Genomic DNA, 20880 nt, shown 5'->3' with positions numbered 1-20880 from the left:
TTGGAGCTTTTAAAAATGTTTGGTTTCAGGTATTTGTATTCATGTGAAGTGTGTATGATTCTCTTGAGATAAGCTTTTAAGCTAAAATATTCCTTGTTTTAGTTTCTGAACTCTACAGATAAATGGGGACTTTGCTGGTGTAGTCTTTTTATAGGTTTTGTAAACCACTTGAGCCTATATCAGTCATTTTAGTGTCTGACATAATGTTCGGAACTATCAGTGCTTTGTTGGTTTATAGATGATGGCTTAAATTCTTTTCCTGGTCCGTTTCCTTCTTCCCTTCCCCCTACTTTAAAAATTCTCCTGTAACTTGGCTAACAAAAAACCAAGTCTGATTCAAAACCTCCCAGAGTGTTTCTCTTAACCGCATCATCTGGTGCCAAATGAAGATTCTTAGGAGTGATTATTAATTCTGAAGGGCACAGTTGTGGTACTGTCACTGATGATAATAATAATGGATTTTTGGCCTAGAGTTTTGACCTATTTCACCAGTGTTTTACCGTTGACTGCCCCTCTATGCTGCTTCCAAAAGTCATAGTGTGTGTTAAGATTTTTACTTTCATTTCTAATGTTTGTTTGTTTGTTTTAGTGAGTCCTGTTCTACCTTTTTCTTTCAGCAGAAATGAAATCCCAGGTAAGTATAAGTATTCAAATATTTGATCAGTAAGTCACAGTTATCTCCAGTACATTAAATAACTTTCATCAAAAAACATGTTATAGGTAAAAAGCTCTGAAGGACCAGCTATGTATATGATAATTATGTTTCAGACCTTCTAGGGTATTATATATAATAACTTGTCTTCTGGACGTGGTCTTGAAGTCTTTATGGATTCAGTCTCAGTAGTAGCGAACTGCACTGCTACTTGGTTTGGAGTACAAATTAGACTTTAGCCCTCCTGGAGGTTGAGTTTTTGGTATTGAAAACCATAGGAATGAAATTATTGTATTTCAACAAAGGATCGAGGGCTTGAGGCTTAAACAAGGCAACATACGTGTGGGAAGCAGTCAGCCTTGAGGGCAGGTAAGGACATGCCAGGCATGCGGCCGCTGCTCGAAGGGACTGTCCCTACTTGTTCCCCTCCTTGTTCCATTCCATGGGAGATAAATCACCAGAGCCCAGAGATCAGAAAGAATGTAAAATGAGACAAGCAAAGCTGTCTCCCCCCTGCACATGCAGGTTATTTTTGATGCTTCTGGGTTTATGGGTTTCCTCCCAGGGAAGTTAACCTTGAGCCGAGACAGTCTGTAGATAATGTAAACCACCATCTGGCAACCTTCCGATTTCTAGTCTATATAATCTGCAACTGTAGCATAATAAAATTTGCCTTGCAACCATCAGTTGTCTTGGTCCTTCTGACCCCATCCGTCGGTGCTACTTCAGTTCCTTACCCCTTCCCTTCTGACCCTGGGCGGTGAGATCCTCTTTCTCCGGCTGGTCCGCGGCAAGTGGCACTCGAACAGGGACCTGAAGCGTGAAGGCAATTAAAAGAAAAAGAAAGTGCAGGTAAGAGAACCCTTATGCAAAATATGTGTGGCCACCAGTAAAAGTGAAACGAATAGAGGCATAAGGCAATAGTCAGAAGTAAAATAAGATGGGGCAAAAGGGCTCAAAGATGTATGAATTATTTGCTCAGGTTTTACTTTTGATGCTTAGAGCTCGGGGTAATAAAGTTTCTGAACTTTATTGTTGACTGAATTTTTACAGCATATCCATGGTGTATCTCCCTGGTTTCCTGATGGCGGCTCTGTTGACATAGAAATCTGGCAGAAAGTTGGAGAAGATTTAAAAAATTATTACGAGTCTCGAGGGCCTACTCATACTCCTGTTGTTACATATAGTTTGTGGAATCTGATAAAAATATGTTTAGATTCTTCTCATGATAGTGTTGATTTGAATGTAAAGTCAGAAAAACATAAGCCTCTGACAGAAGGAGAGACTGTATTATCAACTACTGTGTCGCCACTTCCTAAACCGAAAGAGCTAATTAATTTAAATATTTTAGATGAAGAGGAACATTTTGACTTAACAGATGAGGCTTGTAAACATAAAAGAGAGAAATATCCTGAGGATGATTTTCTAATGGCTGTGATAGATAAGTCAGTGAAAAAGCTGCAGGTTAATAAGGACTGTCTTCCTCAAAAATCTGCATCTGTAAAAATGCTGAGTCCCTTGCAGCGCGCTGTACAAGGAGCAATAAAACGAGGAGAAGATCCTATTTTCTGTTGTCCCGTCATAGAAAGACCTGATCCTAATAATCCTCAACAAGCTACTAGGGAGCATCAGGCTCTCCCTTTGAAAGTTTTGAAAGATTGAAAATCTGCCTGTGCTCAATATGGGCCCACTGCTCCTTTTACTACTGCTGTGGTTGACAGGAGAAGCTCTTCCCCCCGCTGATTGGAAGTCTATTGCACGAGCTTGTTTAAATGGTGGAGATTATTTAATATGGAAGTTTGATTTTTATGAACGGGCTGCTGAACAAGCAGAAAAGAATGCTGCCCATAATATTCCAGTTGATTATCATATGCTGATTGGGGAAGGACAATATCTTTCTTTACAAGATCAATTAACTTATGCCTTTGTTGCTTATCCTCAAATAAATCATTTGGCATTACAAGCCTGGAGGAAATGTCCTTCTACACACAAAACTGAAGATCTTTCAAAACTTAGACAGGGACCTGATGAACCATATGCTGATTTTGTAGATAGGTTGTCACAGGCGGTGGGGAGACTCATTGTGGACGGACTCACTGGTACAATTGTAGTTAAGCAACTTGCTTTTGAAAATGCTAATAATGAGTGTCAGGCTGCGATTCGACCTTGGAGAAAACGGGGAACATTGGAGGATTATATTCACCTTTGTGCAGACATTGGGCCTACTTATATACAGGGTGCTGCTGTGGCTGCAGCATTAACTAAAGTGGGGTTTAAAAACAATCAAAAGAAAACAAAGACTTGTTTTAAATGCGGAAAGGCAGGTCCTTTTGCTAGAGAATGTAGATCTTTTAATTCTAACCCTAGTCCTTCCTTCCCTACTCAAAAACCTCCAGATGGTCAGAAAATCCCTGGTTTATGCCCTAAATGCAATAGGGGAAAACATTGGGCACAAGATTGTTGCTCAGTGGCCCACAAGGATGGGCCACCACTGTCGGGAAACTCTTCCCAGGGCCTTCCCCGGCCCCAACAAATAATAAGCGCAATGTCTGTGTATCCTCCTCAAATTATCAATCAGACATTAAGCAAAAACAAAAACATACAATATCCTCGCTCTCCAGAGCAACACCAGGAAGCGCAGGACTGGAGCTCAGTACCTCCGCCCGATATGTATTAACTCCTGAAATGGGTCCTCAGGCCCTCTCTACGGGGATCTGTGGACCTTTACCCAAGGGTTTGATGGGACTATTATTGGGAAGAAGTAGTGTCACCATGAAAGGTTTAACTGTTATGCCAGGAGTCATAGATTCTGACTACGAAGGAGAAATAAAAGTCATGGCACAAACTATTAAAAATATAATAACTATTTCTCCTGGTGATAAAATTGCACAATTGCTACTTTTGCCCTTTGTACCTCATGGACAAATTTTACAACATCAAAAGAGAGAAACAAAGGCTTTTGGATCGTCTAATGCTGCCTACTGGATTCAGAAGATAGGGAAAGAACGTCCAGAAATGAAATGAACCATTAATGGAAAGGTTTTTTCAGGTTTGTTAGACACTGGAGCTGATGTCTCTGTTATGACGCAGGTACACTGGCCTAAACGTTGGCCCATTAGTCCTACTATTACAGAACTTCACGGAGTAGGACAAAGTTCTTCTCCTATGCAAAGTAGTCAGTTTTTTTTTATGGCAAGATAGTGAGGGCCATTCAGGATATTTCCAGCCTTATGTTTTGCCTGGGCTGCCTTTAAACCTCTGGGGCCGAGATATATTAAAAGAAATGGGAGTATTACTTTATAGTCCAAACTCTCAAGTCTCTAATATGATGTTGGATCAAGGATTTCTTCCCACAAAAGGGCTGGGAACAAATCAACAAGGAACTGTCTATCCTATTGATGTGAAAATAAAAAATGATAGACAAGGTTTGGGTTTTTCTTAGGGGCCTTGGATTCTCCACTCACTGCTGATCCAATTACTTGGCTGACTGATGACCCTGTATGGGTGGACCGATGGCCCCTCACAAAGGAGAAATGAGAAGCTGCAGAACAATTAGTACTGGAACAATTAGGGCATTTAGAAATTTCCAGTAGTCCTTGGAATACTCCTATTTTTATTATCAAGAAAAAATCTGGAAAATATAGGTTATTACAGGATCTAAGAGCTGTTAATAAAACTATGCTAATAATGGGAGCTCTTCAACCAGGCCTACCCTCTCCAACAGCCATACCACACAATTATCATCTTTTAGTTGTAGATTTAAAAGATTGTTTTTTCACTATTCCTTTGTTTCCTGAAGATAGAAAACATTTTGCTTTTAGCTTGCCTGCCTTAATTTTTAAGGAACCCATGAGGAGATTTCAATGGAAAGTATTGCCTCAGGGCATGGCAAATAGTCCTACATTATGCCAAAAATATGTGGCTCAGGCCTTGACTCCTGTGAGAAAAAGGTTTCCATCGTTATATCGCATACATTATATGGATGATATACTTTTAGCCACTGATAATATTTCTTTATTAGAGACTGCTTTTCAATTTTTACAACAGTCCTTACAATCATTTGGCTTGGTCATTGCCTCAAAAAAAATTCAAAGACAATCTCCATTTTTATATTTGGGAAAATATATTGATAACACTACTATTAGGCCTCAAAAACTGCAAATTCGAGTTGATAATTTAAAAACATTAAATGCTTTTCAAAAATTACTTGGAGATATTAATTGGCTAAGGCCTGCCTTAAAACTTACTACTGCTCAATTACAGCCTTTGTTTGATATTCTTAAAGGTGACTCAGATCCTTCTTCTTCACGCTCTATGACTCCAGAAGGATTTCAAGCTTTACAAATAGTCAATAGATCTATCAGTTCTACACAATTAACTAGAATTCATACTCACCTTCCAATTTTCTTAATAATTTGTCCAACTCCTCATGTGCCTACTGCCGTCTTATGGCAAACTGTTGGAATTATTGAATAGATTCATATGAAATCTACACCCTCTAAAGTTATTAACCCTTATTATGAACTTATTAGTAATTTAATAATGCAAGGTAGAACTAGATGCTTACAACCTATAAGTATAGAACCTTCTCAAATTATTATCCCTTATTCAGTTAGTCCACAAAATTGGCTTTTTCAACATAGTAATGAATGGGGTCTTGCTCTTGCAGGATTTTCAGGTACCTTGGAATGCCATTACCCTGCTGATAAATTGATCCAATTCAGCAAACTTAACTCATATCTTTCCTTCTATAATTAGGCAACAGCCTGTCCCTCATGTACCTTTGGTTTTTACGGACGGTTCTTCTTCAGGAGTGGCTACTGTAATCATTGACGACGGAACAAACCTCGTTAAAGAAACTTCCTTGACTTCAGCTCAACGTGTTGAACTGTATGCTGTCATTATGTCTTTTAAACATTTGCCTTCTGTATCTTTTAATTTGTTGTCTGATAGTAAATATCTTATTAGCTTGTGATTTCTTCTGGAGACTGCGAGCATAGGACATACTAATGACCCTGAATTATCATCCTCTTTTCGTTTGCTTCAACAGCTTATTCGTTCCCGTGATGGTCCTGTTGCAGGTCTGTATATCCGTGCTCATTCTAACTTGCCTGGTCCATTGACTAAACTTAATGCGACTGCAGATGTTTTAACTCGATCTAAACGTGATCTTTATCCTGTACATTTTCCTCCCAAGAATAGAGTTGAAGTTACTCCTCCTCCTCAATCTCTTTTCCCTAAAGCAGGACATGTCCCAATTTACCGTACTCCTCCTTTCCGTTCGTCATGCTGTCAAGAATGGCTAATATACTGCATTCATTATCTCCATACTCTTGATACTCATGGTCCATGTCCTGGACACCCTCATATTATGGTAAGTTATGATCAAACTGCTTCACAAGCAGCACAGCAGTTGCACACTTTACACCGTCAGTCAGCGGCTACATTGCACACACACAATTTTCCCTTACTCGTGAAGCCGCCCCACAAATTGTTAAGCAATGCCCACAATGCTTACCTCACCTTCCTATTCCACATTATGTTGTTAATCCTCGTGGATTATTACCTAGACATTTATGGCAAATGGATGTTACTCATATCCCGTCTTTTGGGAGATTACAGTTTGTTCATGTCACTATCGATACTTATTCTGGTTTCCTCTGTGCTACAGCACAGACCGGAGAAGCTACTAAACATGTTATCACTCATTTATTACACTGTTTTGCTTTCATGAACCTTCCCAAAATTATTAAAACAGATAATGGGCCCGCTGCTTTTGCAACATTTTGTAATTCATTACAAAATTACCCATATTACAGGCATTCCATATAACCCTCAAGGACAAGGTATTACAGAACGTGCAAATAGATCTTTAAAGCTAACTATTGAAAAAATAAAAAGGGGGGAATTGTATAGAACAACGCCACATAACCTTATAAATGATGCTCTGTTTATTTTAAATGTTCTCACTGTTGACAAATTTGGCTGCTCTGCAGGGGGAAGGTTGGTGGCTGAGCCAAGATTGGCCTCTCAATCTCCGGAGGTCCTCTGGAAAGATCCGTTAACCAGCACTTGGCGTGGTCCTGATCCTGTGTTGATTTGGGGACGTGGTCACGTGTGTATCTTTCCCAGATCAGCGCCTGGACCTTGCTGGCTTCCTGAGCGCTTAGTCAAGCAAATAGATGGCTTGCCACAGCTCACCTAGTTCAGAAGATGAAGAAGCTCTGCATCTCTCCCGAAAATTTGACAGTGTTGATTGAGAAAAAGAAGAAGAAGAGGAGACCACTTGCCAGGACGACTCAAAGGAGTGATGTTCCAACTTGGGGACAAATTAAACAACTGGTTTCATGAGCTCAAGAGTCAGTGAAACAACAGAATAATCCTGTTACACCTGTAACTTTATTTTTGGTTATGTTGGCAACCATTTCATGTGTTCCCTCTGTTAATGCAGCAACTTACTGGGCCTATGTACCTGATCCTCCACTATTACAACCCATATCTTGGTCTGAAGCAGAGTTTCCTGTATTTTACAATGATAAGTGTTTATGGGCCTCTTATTGGGAATATAAAACAAATCAATATGTCTGTAAATTATACTAACTGGCTTAGTACCCATCCTGTCTGTCTTAGCCCACTGAATCTGGAAACTGGACGTGTAAAGGCTATTAGTTATGAGCATACAGATGTTTATGAGGGAACGGATCAATCAATTAGTTTGTCAGGCTCTCCAGGCATCCTTCGTTTTACAGGAACCAACATTACTCTTACATGCCCGGCTACCAGCTGACGAGAGTATCTTAAGGATACCATCATTTGGTATAAAATGGGCAACCTATTAATGTTAGAGGTCAAATCTCATGCGCCTCACCACTTAGGGATTCCGCTATTACTATAGCCAAGGTTACAGGTGAAGATTCAGGGAATTATTTCTGTATGAAGCGTTTACTTGGAGGACAAGGGATACTTATAGCTGGACATAAGGTTACTATGCTTAACAGAAAATCAAAAAATCAATTTCCTCCCTTTATGACCGTTAACTTTCCTGGATCCACTTTTGAACGTTGCAATGCATCTTGGAATAATAACCAAATATGGTGTACTATAGATTATACCAAGGTGTCAATTCTTATCTCTTCTTTTCCCATCATAGATAGGTTTATCACATTTCAAAAGAACTGGGATATATGGAAACTAGCTCTAACTTATTCCAATACACCTGTTATAACTTGTGTTGCTCCTCCATATACACTTTTGTGTGGTTCTATTAACATTGGTAATTCTTCCAAAGGAGGATATAATATTAGCTGTGTTAATTGTATTTTTAGCAGTTGTATGTTCCCTTCTGCAGGAACGCAATCTGTGCTTATACTAAAGCAACCCATGTATGTTATGGTGCCTGTACATCTGAGAGAACCTTGGTATGAAGATACTGGAGTACAGGCATGGGTGGAACTCTCTAAAGCCTTGCAGAGAGGAGGCAATTTCTTGGGTGGCTAATAGTAAGTTTACTTGCGTTGGCTGCTCTGTCTGCTACCGTGGCTACTGCCGGTCTTGCTCTTTCACAGAGTATTCATCATGCTCACTTTGCTAATCAGTTATCTCAACATAGCAGTCTTGCTTTATCTTTACAAAGTCACATATATTTACAGATTAATAACAAGTTAGATGAATTTAAAAACGCAATTTTGGGGATTGGAGATCAGATGGCAGCATTAAAATTGAGGATGCGTCTAGCTTGTCATGCAAAGTATACATGGATGTGTGTTACTCCTTAAAAGTACAGTGACTGTATTTGGGAATGGGAAAAAGTAAAAATGCATCTGCTGAGTGTTTGGTCAGATAATAATATTAGTCTTGATCTTAAGAAATTAAATGCTGAAATTCAGGATATACAAAATACACATCTTGATGATGTTTCGCCAGAAGATGTAATTCAAACTTTACTGGACCATTTAAAGTGGTTAAATCCTCAGTCTTGGATTACCGGAAGGTTGTCAGGATTTATTACCCTGGCCATAATTTGCCTATTATTGATATTAATCTTCTCATGTCTGTTTCGTATCCTCATGCAACAGTATACTACTCTCGGCACTAAACTTCATGGAATTATTTTGCAGCAAAAGTTAAAAAATAAAAAAGGGGGACCTGTGGGAAGCAGTCAGCCTTGAGAGCAGGTAAGGACATGCCAGGCATGCAGCCGCTGCTCGAAGGGACTGTCCCTACTTGTTCCCCTCCTTGTTCCATTCCATGGGAGATAAATTATCACCAGGGCCCAGAGATCAGAAAGAATGTAAAATGAGACAAGCAAAGCTGTCTTCCCCCTGCACATGCAGGTTATTTTTGATGCTTCTGGGTTTATGGGTTTTCTCCCAGGGAAGTTAACCTTGAGCTGAGACAGTCTGTAGATAATGTAATCCACCATCTGTCAACCTTCCTTTTTCTAGTCTATATAATCTGCAACTGTAGCGCAATAAAATTTGCCTTGCAACCATCAGTTGTCTTGGTCCTTCACCCATTCGTCGGTGCCACTTCAGTTCCTTACCCCTTCCCTTCTGACCCTGGGCGGTGAAATCCTCTTTCTCCGGCTGGTCCGCGGCACACATGAATATATGTTTTTGTCTTGCTGTACTGCACCTGTGCTGTCTAGCAACAGATATTTTGTCTGCTAGTAGTGTTCTAGATTATGTCTTTCCAAAGCGCTGAGGCAGTGCACCTATTCTGTAGTTGCAGCTGATGCCTGAATGTAGCCTAGCTGACAAATTATTGATTAATAAGAACTTGAATTTCTGAAAGATTTGTACTGTTAACCAAAATCTGAGCAAGGAGTCTCAAATGTAATTCTTAGCCAGAATTACATGTTAATGAACCATTTAACAGTGTGAATCAAGGAACATCAGTGTAAGGATTTCTTTTATTTTTTACCTGCTTGAAATATCAGTTAAAGTTTGCCAGCTTGGTTGCAGATGAACGGGCGTTTGAAGTTCACCAAACTACTTAATGTGGGATAGGATAATAGACTTCCAGCGCCCTCAAGGCTGTGACCTTGCAGCCATTTTACATAGCACATCCTCCTCCTATAGGGATGAACCTTTCCCTGGCCCGAAAAGTAGCAGCTCTGTTGAAGCTTTGCTTATTGTAACAGGCTTTTGTTTCCAGGTTACATGTCTGTGGAAGACTTAATTCTGAATAGAGATATAGATATTACTGGAAACTAATTGTTTTTTCTATTATACTCTGATTTATCAAAAAAGTAAAACATTTAAATTGTGCTACAGAAATTCAGAAGTTGTCTTGCAATCTTTAAACAATAAATGAATGAGTTGCCCTTAAAAAAAAAAAAAAGAATTAAGCAGTTAAGCTGTTGGTCCCACATCAGACAAATTATCCTTATACCTCCTGTCAATATTGTTAACAGAGACTGTTATTTTATTAATCCTTATGATCCCATGATTCTTTCTTTCCTGTTTCAGGGCACAGCAGGTGAGAGAGTGGATTTGTTAAGCTGGGTGGGTTTATCCTTCTTTTATGCGTTCATTCAATTTTATGTTCATTTACTTATTGTACACACATGGCAATAGAAGCTGCTAAAGCAATCATTGCTATTCTGCAAAACAACAAGGCACAGAAGCAGATGTCTTATTTCTGAGATTTCTCCCCCCAGGATTATTATGATTAAAGATCCTTTCCCCCACTCCCTGGAGAGGACAAGGGGCTGGCTGCTCGCTGGAGGTTTTTTAATGACTTGGGGAAAGGCTCAAATATCCCCCCATTATGGTAATCCACCCCAGGGGCAAACCACACAAGAATATTATGAATTTATTTTATTTTTCTATCCTTGCAAAGGTAATACTCAGCTCATTAGAATATGAAAACTATACTGTCAAATTTCAGAATTACATGGATGAAGAAAATCACCAAAGTGGCATCATATCACGTGTGTTATAGTTGTATTTACTATATTGACTATATTAACTATGCTGTGTTAAGAATATATTGTATAACTATATATTGAAAAGGCAAAATGCTGTAACTTATTTCAGAGAAAATAATTATGTTGGCAAACCCCAAATTGTACATTGTAGACAGGTCCTAGGAAAAGAAGAATTAATTCATAGTGGACAAGAGGTTAGCTTCTGTTTTCAGCCATGTGCTATTTCAAGAATTAAACGTCATGAATAATACAGGATATAAGAGGAATAGTCTAAAGATGGAAAAGCACATTTTGATTAGGAAAGAGAATTTATGGCTTAAGTCTTTTTTTTTTTTAAGGAAAACTGCCTTATTACTATGAGATAAGAAAATTGTTTCCTTCTTTTCTTCCTTGCTTTCTTCTTTTTCTTTTTTTTAACCTTTTTAATTTTGGATATTTGACCTCTAAGCTGAGATGACTGAAAATGCCTCCTCTGGGCATCAACCTTTTTGAAAGACTTTTTCCCCCTCCCTAAGGGCTATTTGTCTCTTGGAGGCATTGCCTACATTACTCACCAAGAGGCAAGCATTTGTCCTTGCACTAAATGCTGACATCTCCTGATAAGAGGGAAGCTGCAAAGTAGAAGAATTGAAGGTCAATATGTTGATAGTGGTCTCAAGAGCATTGATGTACATTTGTGTATTGGGGAAGGGGAGAGAAGCTTGAGAGTGGGCCAGTGGGGAGGGGTAAATATTTTGTGATGCTGTCTACCTATGGGCTTATAAAGTTTACAGCTGCATTAGGAGGACAAGCATTACCATTAGCATGAAAAGTAGGGCAGACCTCAGTTGCAAAAGCTTCTAGCCATACACATAGGGCAATACGTAAATGATACACCTTATTGCATTCACCCATTCACCCTCCCCTGTTCATGCTAATTGGAAATTTCAGTCCATTTCAGAGAAGTAACACAACTATCGATCATTTTCCCTGGCACGAATCTTCCTAGAGCTCACGCACTAGCCCATGTGTCTTAGATTTAATATCTGATCACTAGCTGGATTGAAGCCAAGAGGTGGTTCCCAAAGTTGCTGCACATTAGAATCACCTGGGGAACTCTGAGACCTCCCTGTGCCCAGGCTCCTCCCTAGACCTACTGAATCAAAATCTCTGGGGCTGGGACCCAGACACCAATGTTTTTCTTAAAAGCTCTTTAGGTAATTCAAATGAGCAGCAAAGCTTGAGAAGCAGCCCAATAACGGGAACAAACTTATTTCACACAGATAAAGTGGGGCAATTCATATGTTAAAAGAACATGAATATATGTCCATGCCTCTCTCACGCTTTGTCACAGTTTACCCTTCCCCCTCCCCATATCCTCAAGTCCGTTCTCTAGTAAGTCTGTGTCTTTATTCCTGTTTTACCCCTAGGTTCTTCATGACATTTTTTTTTTCTTAAATTCCATATATATGTGTTAGCATACGGTATTTGTCTCTCTCTTTCTGACTGACTTCTACACTGTTGGTGGGGATGTAAATTGGTGCAACCACTATGGAAAACACTATGGCAGTTCCTCAAAAAGCTAAAAATAGAGCTACCATATGATCCAGCAATCTTACTCCTGGGCATATATCTGGACAAAACTATAATTCGAAAACATACATGCACCCCTATGTTCACAGCAGCACTATTTATAATAGCCAAGACATGCAAACAACCTAAATGTCCATTCACAGATGAATGGATAAAGAAGATGTGATATATATAAAATGGAATACTACTCAGCTATAAAAAAGAATGAAATAATGCCATTTGCAGCAACATGGCTGGACCTAGAGACTATTATACTAAATGAAGTAAGTGAGAAGGAGAAAGACAAATACCATATGATATCACTTATATGTGGAATCTAGAATATGATACAAATGAACTTATCCATGAAACAGAAACAGACTCACAGACATAGCACACAAACTTGTGGTTCCCGAGGGGAAGGGGGAGGTGGGGGAGTGATGGATTGGGAGTTTGGGATTAGCAGAGGTAACCTATTATATATATGATGGATAAACAACAAGGTCCTACTGTATAGTACAGGGAACTATAGTCAATGTCCTGTAATTAACCATAATGGAAAAGAATATGAAAAATTGTATATATGTATAACTGAATCACTTAGTTGTACAGCATAAACTAACACAACATTGTATATCAACTATACTTCAGTAAAATAAATTTTTAAAAAAAGGAAAAAAACATGAATATATATATACACATATATATATATATATATATTTCTTTTTTTCCTCTTTATTCTGTTTGTGTTTCAAATAGGCTTTTTTTTTTTCCTTCTGCAAAAAGCGTTATTGTTTCCATTTGGTCCAAGGCTTGGGAGAGGGCTCCAGGGCGGTTACAAAGCTGCCTAGTAGCTGCAGAGCAGGGCTTCAGGCAGAAGCTCTGATGCCAGAGGGGCTCCTCAGAGGCCGCTGGACTTCAGAGACTCCTGTTTGTGCTCGAGGGTGAGCCTTTCAAAGAGATACTCGCCCAGCACAGCCTGCGGACCAGCCAGCCTGCGGAGGTTGGTCAGGTGGTCGCCCATCTTCTTGATGAGTTTCACCTGCTCCTCCAGGAAGCGGCTCTCCAGGAAGTCACAGAGGTGGGAGTCTGCGCGGGCGGAACCCAGGGCGCGCAGATCTGATAGTGCCTGGTGCAGGCTCTTCTCCCTAAGAATGGCGGCTTCCACAGCGTCCTGGGTTTTACCCCACTCATCTTGAGAAGGCTTCCGCGCATCCTGGAAGAGGGCGCGGCCACAGCACTGGTTTTGCATTTTCAAGAGACGCTGGGCGCCCTCACACTTCTCCTCAGCCAGTTGGCGAAAAATGTGGCCCACACTGTCCAGAGTCCCATTGTTGCTGTCGAAATAGAAGCTCAGAGAGAGGTAAGTGTCCCCAGATGCATGTTGAACAGGCGGTGGACGGCGGCCTCCACCTCGATGGAATAATTCTGACGCACCTGGGAACTCGTGGTTGATCAGTGATAAGGAGCTAAGCTCAAAAAACGGTGTTGGCCTGTCCTGGAGGCTGAGGATAGCTGAGTGGCTGATTCCAAAGGTTGCGACAGGAAGAAAGGTTGGAGGGTGGTCGGGGGCTGGAGCAAGGAGCGTCCCTGGGTCTGTTCATTCCAAACACTGTTGAAGCAAAAGACAGAACTGCAGGACTGCCGAGCGCACTGCCTCAAATAGGCTTTGATATAAATGAACCAGAAGTCCAAGCAAGGACAAAACTTACCCTTCCCCCCACCAAAATAGCTGGCGATACTAGAATCTAGACCTGGGAAGGGATTCTTCCATTACTTTCTGAACATTCCAAGCCACTAGAGCAGTGGTTCTCAAAGTATGGTCACCTTGTAACCAAGCAGTACCCTATGGGGCCTTCCTAGGACAGACCCATCCCCCATATCCTCTGCTGTAGTTCCTCTCTGAAGTACTCAGATAATAGTATCTCAGGCATATTTCTTGAGTTTTCAGATGCTAAAAACCACCACCCAATGGAAGAAATTAACTCCTTGATGATCATGAGCACGTAGCCCCCAGACCTTCTGGCACCTAAGGATGGATAATGTTACCTGCCCTGTGGCCTCCACATCAACCAATCAGAGGATTGTGCACGAGCTGATCACATTCCCTGGGACGTCCCTCCCTCACCTGGCCTTTAAACATGCTTTGCTGAAATCCTTTGGAGATTTCAGGGTGTTTTGGAACTCGGGCCACCCCTCTCCTTGCTCGATCCTGCAATAAACCTTTCTCTGCTCCAGACTCCAACCTTTAGGTTTGTTTGGCCTCACTGTGCTTCAGACACACGAACCTGCATTCGGTAACAACCTGACCAGTTTTACCAGCGTCCCCTGATAATGTGTCAGATATTCAAGTTTTAGGGCCCTGTCCCAGCCCTATGGAATCAGCAGCTCTGGTGGGGCTCAGTGATCTCTGTTATAACAGGCCCTCCAGATGATTTTTATTCACCTTAAAGTTTGAAAATATCTGCATTGTCAGCTGGCCAAAGCGTCCACCAGCAGGTGAAGGGGAGTGGTGCCTGGAAAAGATAGGGACCAGCCAAGGCAAGTACAGCAGCATTTGCCGTGGTAGTAATGGAGAATGCCTTTTCTCCACTGGTTGGCACAGACTAGGATCTGGGAGCAGTGGCAGGGTTATTTAGGATGCTTTACATTTCAATGTAGAGGGACCGCTGTCCTGGTTTGCCAGGGACTTCCCCTGTGTGAGCACTTAAAATCTCATCCTGGCAAACCCCTTAGCCCTGGGTTTGAAAAACGTAGGGAATAACATGAAATTTAGGGGAAACATGATCTAGGTTTTGGGCGAGTCACAAGTGCTAATTAAAGCTAAGCAAGTATGGACAACACTAGCGTTCTTTAGCCCTTTGCGGGGAGGTAAATCTGATTGGGTGAAAGGACTTATTGTTAAGAGATCTTTGTAGAAACATCCCCTTCTGCTTAGTCCGCTGGTTCTCAGTTCTGGCTAGACATTGGCATCGTCTGAGGAGATTTAAAATGATTTTATTGGTCTACGATGACCAACCGTCAGTGTGAGGGTTTTTAAAAAGTGCTTCAGATGATTCTAATGCACAACCAAATTTAGGTGCCACTGCTTAAGCTTTTGAACCGCTGCTGCATATTTTCACCTCATCTTCCTATGAGAATATCCAACTGTACTTGAGGTTTGTTTTTTTTTCTTTTTCTTTTTTTAACTGTCTTATTATAAGATTTACTGTCTTAAATAAGGTTGAATGTACAGAAAATCTTGCTAGTCCATCTGGTATAGCTGGATACTTAGAATAATATAGTTAAGATATATACCATCTAAGTATTGTGACTGGCCTTTTTTTTGAAATTAACATATGCATTGAATTAGTATGTTCTCTTTTGAAGTTGTTCTGTTGGGGAGCTATACCTCTAATCTGCCATTGCTAAATATCTGGACACCTCTTATTAGGAATTGCTTTTAGAAATCTTTAGGGATTAAAACCAAGATTGCTGTATTATTTGTACTGGAACCACAAAAACCTCACAGAGTTCCCCCGCTGTACCTTCTACCCCCATCTCTAACCCTTGGCAACTTCTAATCTGTTCTCCATCTCCACGGTTTTGTTATTTTAAGAATAATATGTAAACATAATCATGAATTACTTAATCTTCGGAGATCGGCTTTTCAGAATTTTTCCCTCGGCATCATTCCCTTGAAGTTCATTTCAATTTTTGCATATATTAATAATTTGTTCCTTTTTGTTGCTCGGTAGTATTCTATCATAAGATTTTATCACAATTTGTTTCAACATTCATCCACTGAAAGACATTTGGGTAGTTGCCAGTTTTTGGCTATTATAAATAAAACTGCTATGAACATTTATGTGTAAGTTTCTGTGGGAACTTAATTAAGTTTTTGTTTCTTTTGGATAAATGCTCAAGAGTACAATTACTGCGTTGTAGGGTGAATCTACTTTTAGGATTAAAAGAGACTGTCAAGCTGTTGATCAGAGTGGCTAAACCATTTTATTTTCCCACCAGTGATGTGATATAATTTTTCTATGTACTCGCCAGCATTTGATGTTGTCACTATACTTTAATTTTAGTTACTCTCTGACATCTCATTATGGTCTTAATTGGCATTTCCCTAATGGCTAATGATGCTGAGCATCTTTTCATGTGCTCCTTTGCCGTGTGTATATTCTCTTCCATGAAATGTCTGTTCCTGTCTTCTGCCTATTTTCTAGTTGGATTTTTTTAAGTTGTTTGGAGAGTTCTTTGTATATTATAGATACAAGTCATTTGTCTCATATGGGATTTTCAAATATGTTTTCCTACTGTGTAATTTGAGTTTTCATCCACTTAAAAGGATCTTCTATGAAGCATTTTTAACTCATTTTGATGAGATCCAATTTATCAGTTTTTGCCTTTATTGATCATACTTTTGGTGTCAAGTCTAAGAATTATTCCCCTAGTTCTAGATGCCAAACATTTTCTCCTATTTTTTTTCTAAAAATGCTCTGCTTTTACATTTAAGATTATGATCCACTTTGATTTAATTTTTGTGTAAGGTGTGGAGGTTAAGGTTCATTTTTTGTTTGTTTGTTTTTGTCGAGGGATGTCCAACTGTTTCAGTACCATTTTTTGAAAAGTCTATTCTTCCTTGATAGCTTTTGCACTGCTGTCAAAAACAAGTTATATGTATTTATGTCAGTCTATTTCTGGGTTCTCTATTCCATTCCATTGATCTATGTATCTACCCTCCATCATTACTGCAAAATCTTGAAATTGGGTAGATTAATTCCTCCCATTTTCATCTTCCTTTACAAGTTGTTTTAGCTATTCTTCAGCCTCTTCTTACCATATAAATCTTAGAATAAGCTTGTCTATATCCACAAAAACCTTGAGGGCATTTTAAGAGTAATTGTGTTAAGCCTCTTAACTTGGGGAGAATTGACATCTTTATCATGTTGTGTTTTCTAATCCATGAACAAGGTATGTCTCCCTATTTGTTTGGGACTTAAAAATTTTTCTTCATCAGCATTTTGTAATTTTCAGTCTAGAGGTCCTATAAATGTCTTATTGGGCTTATATTTAAGTATTTATTTAGGTCAGTTGTAAATGGCATCACATAGTTTTATTTAAGCTTCTACACATTTGTTATTAATATATAATTTGATAAAATTGTGGTGATCTTGTACTCTAAATCATTTACAAACTAATATTATTTCTCAAGCTTTTTGTGGATTCCTTGGTATTTTCTCCATTTAGATTATCATCTCATCTTCAGATACAGACAGTTTTACTTTTCCTTATTCAGTATAATAGGATATATTACTATTCAACATTCAGTAGGATATGTTCCTTCCTATGCAACGTAGTAGGAATAGTCCTTTTATCTTTTAAATAAACTTTTAAAAAATTTAACTTTTAAATTTATGTATTTATTTATTTTTGCTTTATTTTCTTACTAGAACCTCCAGTGATATATTTAATAAAAGTGGTGAGAGCAGATATCGGTGCCTTGTTTCTGATCTTACAGAGAAAGCATCCAGTCTTTCACAGTTAAATATAATGTCGGTATAGGTTGTTTGTAGATCATCTTTATGAGTTTCAGTATGCTCCTTTTCTATTCCTAGTTTGCTTGGAGTTTTTTTTCTTCTTTTTTTAAAATCATGAATGGGATTGGATTTTGTCAAATGCTTTCTCTGCATTAATGGATAGGATCACATGACTTTTCCCCCTTAATCTATTGGATATGGTGGATTACACTGTTTAATTTTCAAATATTTAACCAACTTTGCATAACTGGAATAAATCCCACTTGGTCATGGTATATTATTCTTTTCATATATTTCTGGATTTAATTTGCTAATATTTGGCTGAGGGTTTTTCAGCCAATTTCATAAAAAATATTGGTCTGTAGGTTTCTTCTTTCTATACTATCCCTGTCTGGTTTTGGTATCAAGGTAATACTGGCTTCATAAAATTAATTAGAAACTGTTCCCTCTACTTCTATTTCTTATCAAATCATGTAAAATTGGTGTTAATTCTTTAAGTCTTGGGTAAAAGTGAAACATCTAAGCCTGAACATTTCTTTTGGGAGTTTTTAAATGAAAAACCAGTGTTTCTAATGGTTACAGGAAAATTGAGATTATCTATTTCATCTTGGCTGAGTTTTGGTAGTTTTGGGTGTAGAAACATTGGCCCATTTCATCTACATTTTTGAATTTATAGTGTAGACTTGTTCATAGTAACTTGTCCCTCATTAACCTGCAGGATATGTCATGGTATCCCTGGTTGCATTTCTGATATCTGTGATTTGTGCCATCTCTCTGTTTATCTTTATCAGTATTGCTAGATCTTTATTGGTTAGATTGTTTATTTCAAAGAACCAGCCTTTTGTTTCATTGATTTTCCCCCCTATTTTCCTGTTTTCAGTTTCATGGATTTCTGTTTCATCTTTATTATTTCCTTCTTTCTGCTTGTTTAGTGTTTTTTCCTCTTCCTTTTTTACTATTTTAATATAGAAAATTAGATTATTGCTTTGAAATATTTTCTTTCCCAATTTAGTGCTATAAACTTCCCTTTCAGCGTTGCTTTCACTTCATTCCGCAAACTTTGATCTGTTATATCTCCATTTTCTTTTATTCTATGCATTTAAAATTTTTTTCCTTGATGCTGTCTTTTTTACCCATGAGTTATTTGGAAGTGTGATGTTTAGTTTTCATGTGATTGAAGATTTTCCTGTTGTCTTTCTCTTATTGATTTCTAGTCTGATTCCATTATGGCTAGAGAACATACTCTCTATGATTTTAATTCTTTTAAATCTGCTAATGTTTTTTTATCGCCCAGTATATGGTATATGAGTGAATGTTCCATGGACACTTGAATATGTATTCTGCTCTTACTGAGTGTGTTCTTTAAATGTCAGTTATATCCTGTTGATTGATGATGTTTTCAGTTCTTCCATATCCTTGCTGATTTTTCTCTCTGGTAGTTGTATAAATTGCTGTGTTGAAGTCTCAAATAATAATTGTGGATTTAAAACTTTCTCCTTTTACCTTTTTCAGTGTTTGCTTCATGCATTTTGAAGTTCTGTTGTTTGGTGCACACACATTTAGTATCACTAGGTCATCTAGGTGGATTATTCCTGTTATCTTTATGTAATGACCCTCTTTGCCCCTAATAATTTCCTTTGCTCTGAAGTCTACTTTATCTGATATTAATATAGCCATTCCTGCTTTTTCTGATTAATGTTCACATGATATATCATTTTCATCCTTTTACTTTGAACTACCTATATCATGATGTTTAAAGTAAGCTTCTTATAGACAGTATATAGTTGGATCATGCTTGCGATTTTTTAATCTACTCTTCCAATCTCTGTCTTTGACTTGGTTATTTAGATCATTTACCGTTAATGTAATTATTGCCATGTCAAAGATTTGGTCTACCATGTTATTTTTTGTTTTGTCTTTTACCTTAGTTTCTCAATCCTGTGTTTCCCTTATTTTTCCTTCTTGTGGGTTACTTAAACATTTTTTAATAAGTCCATTTTAATTTAATTCATTTATAATCATTTGTGTATACTGTTTGTATAGTTTTCTTAGTGGTTGCTTTTGGCATTACAGTATACATATGTAACTTATCATAGCCTACTGGAATCAGTGTTTCATTACTTCAAGTGAAGTTTCAAAATTTTACTTCCATTTAGGTCTCTTAATATTCCCCAGTTTTAAAGTATGATTTTCTGTAGTATTTCCTTTCTCTACATTGAGAACCCCATCAGATGGTGTCATCATTTTTGCTTTGACCATCATATAGAATTTAAGAAACTCATGAGGCTAATGATAGTCTCTTATATTTACCCCATTTGTTTTCACCCATTCCATTGTTCCCCTTTTCTTTCTGAAGTTCCCAGTCTTCTGTTATTGTTTATGTTTTCATAACAGTAGGTGATATCTTGGATTTCCAGTGCAACTGGATATGAGTTTCAGGAAACACTGAGCCTGGCTCACTTAATGCTACTGAGTTGGGGGGTTTGTATATGTTGGGCCTGTTGGCACAGCAGATGCTAGCAGATTAGACTAATGTTGATGGGACTAGTGCCACAGGAGGATGGGTTCCCATTCAGGCTATGCTGCTGCTACAGTAGATCAAGTCCCCCTCTACCCCAAGTGTGGGGCAGTGACCTGCTGCTGTCACTGCTTTGTATTAGGCTCCTTTTGCCTCAGGTGTGTGGTGGGATCCCTTGGAAGCTGCTGCTGCTGCTGCTGTCAATCACAAGGTTAAATTCATTTCAGAAATACTTAAGTATAAATATATAGCCTGGCTCTTGTAGGACCTCTGTATTTTTTTTTATTGCTTTCATACAAATTATCCCAAATTTAGTGACTCAAAGCAACGTAAATTTATTACCTTACAAGTCTGACATTGGTCTCAATTGAGTAAAAGTGTTGGCAGGATCGACAGATGAATGGATAAAGATGTGGCACATATATACAATGGAATATTACTCAGCCATAAAAAGAAATGAAATTGAGTTATTTGTAGTGAGGTGGATTGACCTAGAGACTGTCATACAGAGTGAAGTAAGTCAGAAAGAGAAAAACAAATACCATATGCTAACACATATATATGGAATCTAAAAAAAAAAGAAAAAATGGTTATGAAGAACCTAGGGGCAGGGCAGGAATAAAGACGCAGCCATAGAGAGTGGACTTGAGGACACAGGGATGGGGAAGGGTAATCTGGGATGAAGTGAGAGAGTGGCATGGAC

At 38.6% G+C, this 20880-nt stretch overlaps 1 long non-coding RNA gene and 1 pseudogene across 2 annotated transcripts; one reads left to right on the top strand and one right to left on the bottom strand.

The window, feature by feature from the left end:
- The first annotated feature begins 334 nt into the window (after positions 1-334).
- LOC141276908 (uncharacterized) lies at positions 335-9140 on the top strand. 2 transcript variants are annotated; one of them, XR_012327250.1, is made up of 4 exons: positions 335-1504; positions 5411-5542; positions 5703-6026; positions 6649-9140. It is a non-coding gene; the product is annotated as an uncharacterized lncRNA (long non-coding RNA). The 2 variants fall into 2 exon arrangements; XR_012327251.1 differs by lacking the exon at positions 5411-5542 and having other exon boundaries at positions 336-1504.
- Positions 9141-10467: 1327 nt separating this feature from the next.
- Positions 10468-20880, bottom strand: part of LOC117308645 (ferritin light chain pseudogene) — a 119887-nt pseudogene continuing 109474 nt past the window's right edge.

Source organism: Tursiops truncatus, chromosome 17 (assembly GCF_011762595.2).
Source record: "Tursiops truncatus isolate mTurTru1 chromosome 17, mTurTru1.mat.Y, whole genome shotgun sequence".
Taxonomy (NCBI): domain Eukaryota; kingdom Metazoa; phylum Chordata; class Mammalia; order Artiodactyla; family Delphinidae; genus Tursiops; species Tursiops truncatus.
This window is presented reverse-complemented; position numbering and strand designations above follow the sequence as displayed.